The 9665-nt window shown below is 56.7% G+C and overlaps 1 pseudogene; it reads right to left on the minus strand.

Annotated features, from left to right (window-relative positions):
* Positions 1–4943: 4943 nt before the first annotated feature.
* Positions 4944–5605, minus strand: LOC106839890 (melanoma-associated antigen 10-like; annotated as a pseudogene).
* Between the last annotated feature and the right edge of the window lie 4060 nt (positions 5606–9665).

Raw genomic sequence — 9665 nt, forward strand, 5'->3', positions numbered from 1 at the left:
TGTCTTATAGAACAAGTTATACCATGTTTGCACAGCTCTAAGATGTGAGATGGGCCACGCATTTGATAATAGATTTTCAAATGAAAAAGAAAAATTGCATCAAGCAATGTACGTATGGATCATAAGATATATACTGATTCAGAAATATTAAAATGTGAGTGAGAAGGTACATCTTGGATGCTCAGTAATAATAGCTCCTTCTAACTGACTACCTTCTTTGAGCGAGGCATTTTATATACAAGGGAAACCTTGTATAATCTTTGTTAGGGGTATAATTATGCCCCCACCCCCAAAAGATAAGCTGAAGTCCTAATCCTCAGTAACTGGGAAGGTGAACTTATTTGGAAATAGGGTCTTTTTAGATGCAGTCAAGTTAAGATGAGGCCATTAGAGTGGGTCCTAGTGTAATATGATTGGTGCCCTTATAAGAAAAGGGAAAAATGGCCATAGACATATACAGAGGGAAGACAGCCATGTGGAAACAAAGGCAGAGACTGGAATGATGCAGCCACTCAAGGAACACATGAAGACACCGGAAGCTGGAAAAGGCAAGAAAGGATCCTCTCCCAGAGCCTTCAGAGGGAGCTTAGCCTTGCCAACACCTTGATTTTGGACTTTGACCCTCCAGAAATGTGAGAGAAGAAACTTCCTCCACCCCTCCCACCCACCAAATTTGTGGTACCTGGTTCGGCAGCCCTAGGAAACTAAAACAATCTCAAGGCTCAGAAGTTGTACTGTTGTTCTTCCCATTATACAGATGAGGAAACAGAGAGCCTCACACAGCCCACATGGCCTCTCCTAGTGCCATCGGGCGCTGTCTCTCCTGACATGGAGACAGGGGCGTTGGAGGAAAGGTAGGGTCTAGGACAGAGGGTGTGACGATGGAGAAGGCTCTAGTGGGACATGCGTGTTGGAAGTGTGGCCCTCTGAAGGCTGCTCCTATTTTCAGGCATGAGCCATGCTCTCCCAGTCACATGCCCAGTCTGCTCCCCTTCTCTCCCAGCTGACTTGGGGCCCGACGTTCTCCTGCAGGCTCACTCCCGTGGGCAGGCTAGACATCAGACACATGGCAGGGCAGCAGTCCATTGCACAGAGTCCACAGGGCCAGAGACTCTCGTGCATGCACACGGGGGTAAGTATCTGTGGAGCCCTTTGCACAAGCCCTCCTTCTGGGTGCTGGGCAAACCTGGCTTTGCCTCCCAATGCTGTCTTGTGGGTGCCCCTTGGCATCACACCCTGCATCCTGCCACTAGCCCAGCCATATTCCTGTGCCCAACCCCAGCTCAGGGACTGAAAACAGGCAGAAACCTGGGACCCTGTACTTGCTCACGAAGGGCCCTGGGGAAGCTGCCAGTGGTATTTGCCACAGAGGAGGGCAGGTGAGAGCCAGGGAGGAGGTCAGCCCCTTGCCAAGGAGGCTGGAGTTCTGAGCAGGCTTCAGCCATGGTTGGGGAATGGGGGCTTCTCAGAGAAGCAGGATCATGGCTGAGACGCCTCACACAAGCCCCTCAGCGGGTAGGCTCAGGGCATCAGAGAGAATGTCAGAAACTTCCTGTTGATGGGCAGGGGAGCTGCTGTGTGCTCTGCCCTGCCCTATTCAGGACTTGCTGAGGCCCCGATGTCATGCGCCCACACAGAGGCTGCTGCGGAGGACGCTGCACCCTGGAAATGCCTCCCTGATGCACCCTGTGAGGCGCTTGGGGCATCCCGGCTGCTGCAGCCCTGTGGTCCATAGCCGCCCTGGGCGAGCGCTGTCCCACACCAGTCAGTTCCTTCCAAGAATGGGCACGCGTGTCCCTGCTTCCACCCTGGAGTGCCCCACAGGGGTCTGGTCCTGGGACTTGTCCCAAGAGCGCCCATTTCATGATACGGTCACGGTTACAGCTCACCTCCGGCTGCATCTGCTCCCACATTCCTCCCCTGGGGGAGTTCAAATGGGATCTGGCAGGTCCTCCTCCTTCCCCCACTCCTGGGACAGCTGACATTTTTCACAACCTGCCTCCTGGGACCCCAAAGCCCTCTGCTGCCTGGCTCATTTTCAAATCCACCTTTGAGTCTAGGGGTATGTGGGGCCTGGAGGAGCGTCCTGATGACCACCCCTGCCATCTGCTAGAGCCTTTTGTCTGTTTAGGGACACCAGGGTCCTGGCTGGCTCGGTGGGTGGTTGAGAAGACCCCGCTCTCCCCGTCTCTGGCTCAGCCTCAGAAAGCAAAACCTCATAGTCACGCTGACCAGGCCAACAGATTAATCAAATCTTTGGCATTACATAGGTAATTATTTGAAAATGTCTCATAAGCATAGTGATTTGTCAAACATTCACATGGCAGTGATTATTATTTACACCCACTAGGAGACTCAGCAAAAGGCTACATCACGTCCTGCCAGCTCTCCCTGAACTACAGCTGTGCTGAAAGAGGATTCTTATCTGGGGACGTCCAAATATAGATATATGGACAAGAACATCAGCACTGGGGACTGAGCAGTTGTCAGCGGGGAGACAGGCAGGGCAAAGCCCCACGCTGGGCAGACCCAGGAGGGCTGGCTGGGGAGAGAGTGGGCAGAGCGGACAGCAGGGGTGATGGGGCTTCCGGGCTGGCCTCCAGGAGGAGGGCAGCCCCAATCCCTACAGGGCCATTAGGCAGCTGGCTGCCGGCCTCCTAATAGAGACACATCACAGTCCTGAGGGGACTGAGGGGAGTAGCACAGGGGCCTAAGGGAGCAGGTGGCATGGAGGAATTCCTGCAGCCAGCTTCCTGTGGGGTGGCTCCTCTTTTGAACACCTCCACCCCGGTCCAGGGCCTCAAAGGCACAGAATCTGGCATCTCATCTCTAAGGGTCCAATGTGCATGGCTTAACTCCATGTGTAAGGAAACAGTGTGGTCAGTGTCCTGTGTTGTCACAGCTTGATAATTAATCCATGGCCCCCAGGGTGCCCTCTATAGAAACAGCTGTGACAAACAAGGCATCTGCTGCTATTGCTGGCAAAGGGTCCTCACAGGACCCTTCCTAAGCACAAGAGAACTGGCAGTGCAGTGTCCCCATTAGTCCAGGGAAGAGAGGAAGACAAGGTGTGGGGGAGCCCTTGACATCTCTCCAACGTCTACTACCATTGCATAATAGATGCTCAACAAAAAGCAGCTGTTATAATTTATTATGACAAAATCTCTGTCAGTTCTGGGAGGGGTTTCTGAGAAAGTCAAATTTGCCCTGAAATTCTCCACCTTTTGCACGTGCCCACCTACAATGTGGCAGGTGCTTCAAATCCAAGGTCACGTCTAATTTTCACATTATCCTCCAGGTCTCAGCAGGGAGAGACTGCCCTCTTCACTCCACAGCACAGTCTTTGCCTGGGAGTCTCTGCTACCGTCCACATTGCTGAACGGGCCCGAACACGTGGACACGGGCGCATACTGGATCTTTACTGGTCAGTAGTCATTTCCAGGATGATTTTGACCCTGGCTCCTACCACTCTCTCCTCTGGAAATTTTTGCTTTCCATGACATCTCAGAGAATTTGCAGCTCAATTGGAAACTGACTAGAAACTCAGCCCCAATTGCTGCTCTGCATGGTTCCCTCCCTGAGGCTGTATTATTCCATTTCAGTGTGGGGTCTTCCCCAGCCAGGGGCACCTAACTCAAAGCTCCCAGAATTCCCGTCAAAGACGGCCTCCTTTCCTCTGTTGCCGCCCCTCTTCCATGCAACCCAAGTATGTTCATTCATTTAACCTCAGGAAAATCTAGCCCTTGCTTACAGATGGTCAAAATAAACTTCAGGTAGCGGAAATCAAAGGTCATTTCAATGTAGTTAGTTTGGATTTCCCAGGCCATGGAGGAGAGAGCCTGTTCAGCCACTCCTGGGCATCACTACAAGGAGCAAGAAACTTATTTCTCAGGAATCGTTGCAGACTGTGGGTTTCAAACACCTTGTTCTTCACTGTTGTTCATCTGCAACATGACAAGTGCCCAGGACACCCTCCCTTCCTGCCCAAGTGACGATTTCTCTGCTTTACCCACGATCCAAAAGAAACTCTTCAGAGCAATTTTCCATTTCAGACTTGCCCCTCAGCCCTAAGACACACTGTGAGTCTGGCCATTACCACCACCGAGCTTCATGACAATCAACTCCCACAGAAGGAATCGCAGTTTCCCGAAGCCCACACTGCCCCGGCTCCGGGTGTTTACACGTGAGCGCGCTCCCCTGGGGCCGCACCACCACCCACCTACTTTGACTTGTCCAGGGGCCGACACCTCACCATCTTCCTCGAGGACTGCGGCTCCCAGACTCTCATTCTACGGGTGGGGAGTGCCCCACGTATCCTCTGTCCCCACTAATGACACAGGGCCTTCCAGAGGGCAGAGACTCAGCAAAACATTGGGGAAGAAAAGAGCCAGTGAGCAGGGGTCTTACTTATGCAGATTAAATTTCTGTGACTTTCTTGAATCAAGCAAGCATATCCAGGTGTACATATATATTTTAGTTTGACAGAACAACAGACAAGAGGAGATAAGAAGCCAAGAATTAAGTACCTTCCTCATTTATTTCTCTATTTCTTGATCCCATCGATTTGATGGCTAAGATCTTTCACATTTCCAAGGAAATTCCTGTTCCAGTACCATGACATCCAGTTCGGATAAGAGGCTATGATGGAAGATGTCCCAATTACTTTTACAAAATAGCAAAACTCTTACTCTTGGACTGGATAAGTACAAATTCATATGTGATCAGGGTCATTCACAAACTTAAGACACTGAAGCAAATTAAATCTTCTATTAAAAGAACAAGATTTGTAAAGTCCTAACAGAAACCAAGATCCATCTCCAGGATCCATCACAGAGACCAAGAGCCCACAGACGCTATCCACCGTGTCCTCCCACCTCGCCCCTCCACTACTTAGGACACTCACTGCTCTCTCATGAAATACGCAGTGAAGAAGCGGCCTCACTTCATGCCCAGCAGGAGAAGCTGCTGGACATGGGCCTGGACTGTGCCTGGCCGCCCTCGGGCTCAGGTGCCCCTTCCTCATCACTCACAGCCTCTTCACACAGCTGGAGGAAGGGATTGGGATCCCTGCTACTGACCCTGAGCAAATACTCCAGGACTTTCATCTTGCTGGTTTCAGCATGGGCCCTGGGACCCCACAGGAACTCGTAGCGTGCAGGATCACTTCTGGGCACCTGCTGGTACTCCATGTACTGCTCCTGCACCCAAAAGTGGGTGAGCAGCTCCCTGGGCTCCCCGTAGATGAAGTGCTCCCTCCCAGCACGCACCCCCATGACACTCAGTGCTTCCCAGATGTCCTGCTCAGGGGCACAGTCGCCCTGAAGGTGGATCACACCCAGGAGCATCACCAGGAGGCCGGTCTGAAGATCACAGGGAAGTGGTCCTGGTAATCTCTGAGGACCGTATTCAGCATCTCCGCCTTTGTGGTCGGCTCCTTTGTGCAATACTTGAGCAGCAGGAACCCCACCAGGTCAGTGAACTTCAAACATAGTACGTCTTGGAGTGAGGAGTTGGCGTCTCCTGGATCCTCCCAGGCGCTTGGCCCCTCCTCATCTTGGCTACTGGAGCCATCGTCTCCAGACTGGCTCCATGGAGTGGCTGCCATGACAGTGAGGGACGGCCAGGCACTCTGAGGGCCCTAGTCAGCATTCGGGGTCGCAGCAGCAGCCACCTCCTCCAGGGTGCCCAGGAAGAGGACAGACAGGGAGGAGGAAGGGGATATGGCCTCCTCCTCCTCAGCCCCGGAGAGCCACGCATCCACCAGGCCCTGGGCCTCTCTTGGGTCCTGATGGTCTTCCTCACGCTTGCAGAGCTCACCCATCCGACCTAGACTCATCACGACATGTGTCCGGCAGCCAGTAGGAGAGCGGCCATGAGCTGACCCATGGGAACCCTGGAGAGTGGGGGAAAGAGGGAGTATGAGTGGCCTCAGCTGAGAAACCCACCCTTGGTGGCTCTCACAACGGTGACTTACCGGTCTCCTCTTAGGGGTGCTCTCGGCTTCACGGTGCTCTGTCATCCAGGGCGGCCCGTGCCCTAGGGATCTGAAGGAAGAAGTGACCTGGCTCCTAAGGGAGCACGCAGCGGAGGCCAAGGTTCCGGGGCTGATGTTGGGCTGGGGTGGGGTGGGCTCGGGCTCTGCAAGGTCTCCTTGGTTCTGGTGTGGGGGTACCCTTGGATGCACATTCTGGGTGTGTCCCTCGCCTTGACTCCTGGCACTGCCTGGGCCTCCTCTGCTCTGTGACCTGAGGACACGAGACTCAGACCAAGGCCTTCACCTCCAGGTTCCCGGATCCCCTGTAAGAGGAAACAGGGGGCACCTCAGGGTGCAGACTACAAGCACAGCCCTGGCCACGTAGGGCTGACAAGAGAGGTTACCTGAACTCTGTGAGGTCCTCACTCTTCTTGGGTGGATGGTCCCCTCCAAGCTCACTCAATGTCCTCATCGTTCTCCTGGCTGGGCCTGGGTCTCACCCCACTGCTGCCCTGAGGCAAACCTCTCAGAACAAGACCACACACCCCTGAGACCGACCAGAAGGAAGTGAGCGGGCCCACATCTGGCCACACCTGACGAGGGGCTAACTGGAGGCAGCAAGGGACAATAAGGGGTGACCAAACTCTGCGGGTTCCATCTGTCCTGGGATGGGTGGTCCACTCAGTCTTTACCTCGACACTGCAGGGCCTGGGTCAACTCCCTCTGTTGACATGAGGCCACCCTCCTTAGGACAAGACACCGGAAGAGGAAGTGAGGGGGACTGAATCCACCCACCGATCCCGGGTGTCCCCATGGCAGACAGCAGGGTAGGGATGGCCTGGGCTGCATGCGTCCTGGGGTGTGGGGTCCCCTCAGTCCTCACCGTGACCCCGGCCAGGGCCTGGGATCCTGCCTCCACTGACCTGAGTCCAGACCCTCAGACCAGGGCCTTGCCCCCTTCCCCAGACCACCGACCTGGAAATGAGGAGGGGCTCAGCCAGACAGGCCCTGCCGGGGGTGCCAGGGCTGACAGTAGGGCCAGGCCAGATTTCCGTGGGCCCCCTCTTTGTCCTGGCCATGGGGGTACACTCACTCCTCCCTTGGGGTCCTCACTTTGTCTTCTGGAATCTGTGTCAGCTGACCAGATGTGCTTCCTCAGATGACCTGACGTTGTCCTCGCAGACCAAGGTCCTCACCTCCCTGAGCCTCTGAGAGAAACGGGAGGAGGCGCCACATCCATGCCCACAAGCCCACACCCCTGCCAGCATCCAAAAAGGCTGGCAGCTGGGACCAGCCCCGTGCCCTGGGGTGGGTTCCCCCAGACCTCCTGTAGGTTGTCTTTCCTCCTGCCGGGTCCTGCCCTTCCTCCTGCCCCCTGCCTGGAACAGCTGACATCTCCCCCTTAGACCAGGCCCTCTCCTCCTGAGGACCCCCCCCCCACCTTCCTGCCCAGGCTAGAAGTGAGCGTGCCATTTCGGACCACTACTGACTGTTCCTTCCAGGGCTGAGAACAGGGGACAGCCGGACTCTGTGCCATCCTTTATTTGCTGAGGTGGGGGGTACCTTCAGTCCTCAGGAAGGATCCTCACCCTGACACCAGGCAGATCCTGGGACTCCGCCCGCGGCTGACCTGCCATTGCCCCTCAGACCAAGGCCTCACCTCCCTGAGATCCCCCATCCACAACCATGTGTCAGGAATCTGAGAAGGCCACATCCAGCCCTCCCTGCCCCGGGACCTCCCAGGGATGAGAACAGGGGAAGCTGGCCTCTGTGAGGTCCCTTCTCTTCTGGGGTGGGGGGAACCTCCATGCCCTCCGTTCCTCCCAAAGGCTCCTTGTCTGGAGTCCTGGCAGATCCGGGACCCCTTCCTCTGCTGACCAGATGTGGCTCCCTCTGCTGACCCGCCGTCGCCCCACAGAACAAGGCCTCACCTGGCAGAGCCCGAGGCAGAGGTGAGTGGGCTGCACCACCTGCCGCCACCCCTGCCTGGGGTCTTCAGGGGTGACAGGGGCAGGGCCGATTTCAGTGGGCCCCCCTCTGCCTGGGGTGGGAGTCCCCTCAGTGTCCTCAAGGTATTCCTAGTTACTCCTGGCCAGGCCTGGAACCTTCCCTTCTGCTAACCCGAAGTAGCATCCTGCAGGCCAAGGCCACCACGCCACTGAGACCCCGAGCAGGAAGTGGACGGGCCACCCCTCCTGACATCCTGCCTGGCCTCGCAGGACTGACCACAGGGGCAGATTTCTGCTGGGGTCGCCTATGCCTGGGCTGGGGGTGTGCTCAGTCCTCCCTCGGGGTCCGGGGACCCCACCCTCAGCTGATCTGAAGTCACAGTCCTCATCCCCTGAAGACTCCGGAGGCAGAAGGCTGGAAACGCCCCATCAGGTGGCCCTCGCTGGGGCCTCCCAAGCCCGAGCGCAGGGCCACAGGCTCCCTCTCTGTCCTGGGGTCCAGGGTCCTCAGCCCTCCCTCGGCGTCTCCCCGGGACTCCAGCAGGCCCTGGGCCGCCCTCTCCGCCCCCTCAGGCGCTGCTCCTCTGACCCAGTCCCTAGTCTCTCTCTGTCCTGGATGTGGAAGGCGGGAAAGGCCACCTCTGGTGATGGCGCCCCGGGGGCCTCCCGGCGCTGACAGCAGGGGCGTGTCTCTGCGGGGTCCCCTTCGTCCTCCCTCAGGGTCCTCAGCTTGAGCCCTGGCAGGTTGCGGGACCCTCCCTCTGTGGACCCGAGGCCCTCACCGCCGTGAGACCCCTGGGGATGTCTGCTGAGGTCACCTCAGGCCACTAAACCCGGGTATGCCCACAGCTGAAGGCAGGGCCTTGGAGGGACTCCCCGGGATCATTAGCCGCCCTCTGCTCCTTCCTCGACCCCCAGGAGGGCCTGGCCCCGCCTCTGCCCTTGAGTCTGTTCCCAGCCCCGCAGGCCCTCCCCAGCAGGCTCCTCTGAGGAGCGGGACGGGGGCTCAGCCTGTCCATCCCCTGTCTCCCAGGGTCCCTCAGGGCTGAAGGCAGGGACAGACCTGGACGCCCTGTGCCCGGAGTCCTCCCTCCTGGGACTCCTGGCCGGCCCTGGAGCCCTTCCGTCTGCCTCCCCAAATCCGGCTTCCCTCAGCGAGGCCCTCGGCGCATCCAAGACCCCTGAGGCGGAAGCCAGGAACCTCACATCCAGACACCGTGACCAGGGGTCTCCCAGGACTGACGGCAGGGGCGGAGGGGCGTCCAGGGGTCCCTCGGCCTGACCTCTGCACCGTCCTTTCTTTGCTGAGGTGGGGGGTACACTCAGTCCTCAGGAAGGGTCCTCACCCTGACACCCGGCAGATCCTGGGACCCCTTCCTCTGCTGACCAGATGTGGCTCCCAACATGGCTGCCGCTGCCCACGCCCCCACCCAAACACAAGTACCGGGCTCACCGCAGTCTTCAGTCTCCCCGAGAGATTGTTTGGTTGTTTAGATATTGTTTTTCACATTGTGTGTTGTTTTTGAAGACTTTATTTAGAGCCTCTTAGGTGCCCAGAAAAATAAGAGGAAGGTACAGAGATTTCCCACTTAGCCCCTGCCCCCACGCTTGCATCGCCTCCCCCGTTATCAACATCCCCCACCAGACTGGGACATTTCTTGTAATCATGAACCTACATTGCCACATTCTATGCCCAATGCCCATCATGTACATTACGGTTCTCACTTGGTGTTCTACATTCT

The sequence above is a fragment of the Equus asinus genome, chromosome X (genome assembly GCF_041296235.1).
Source record: "Equus asinus isolate D_3611 breed Donkey chromosome X, EquAss-T2T_v2, whole genome shotgun sequence".
Classification (NCBI taxonomy): Eukaryota; Metazoa; Chordata; class Mammalia; order Perissodactyla; family Equidae; genus Equus; species Equus asinus.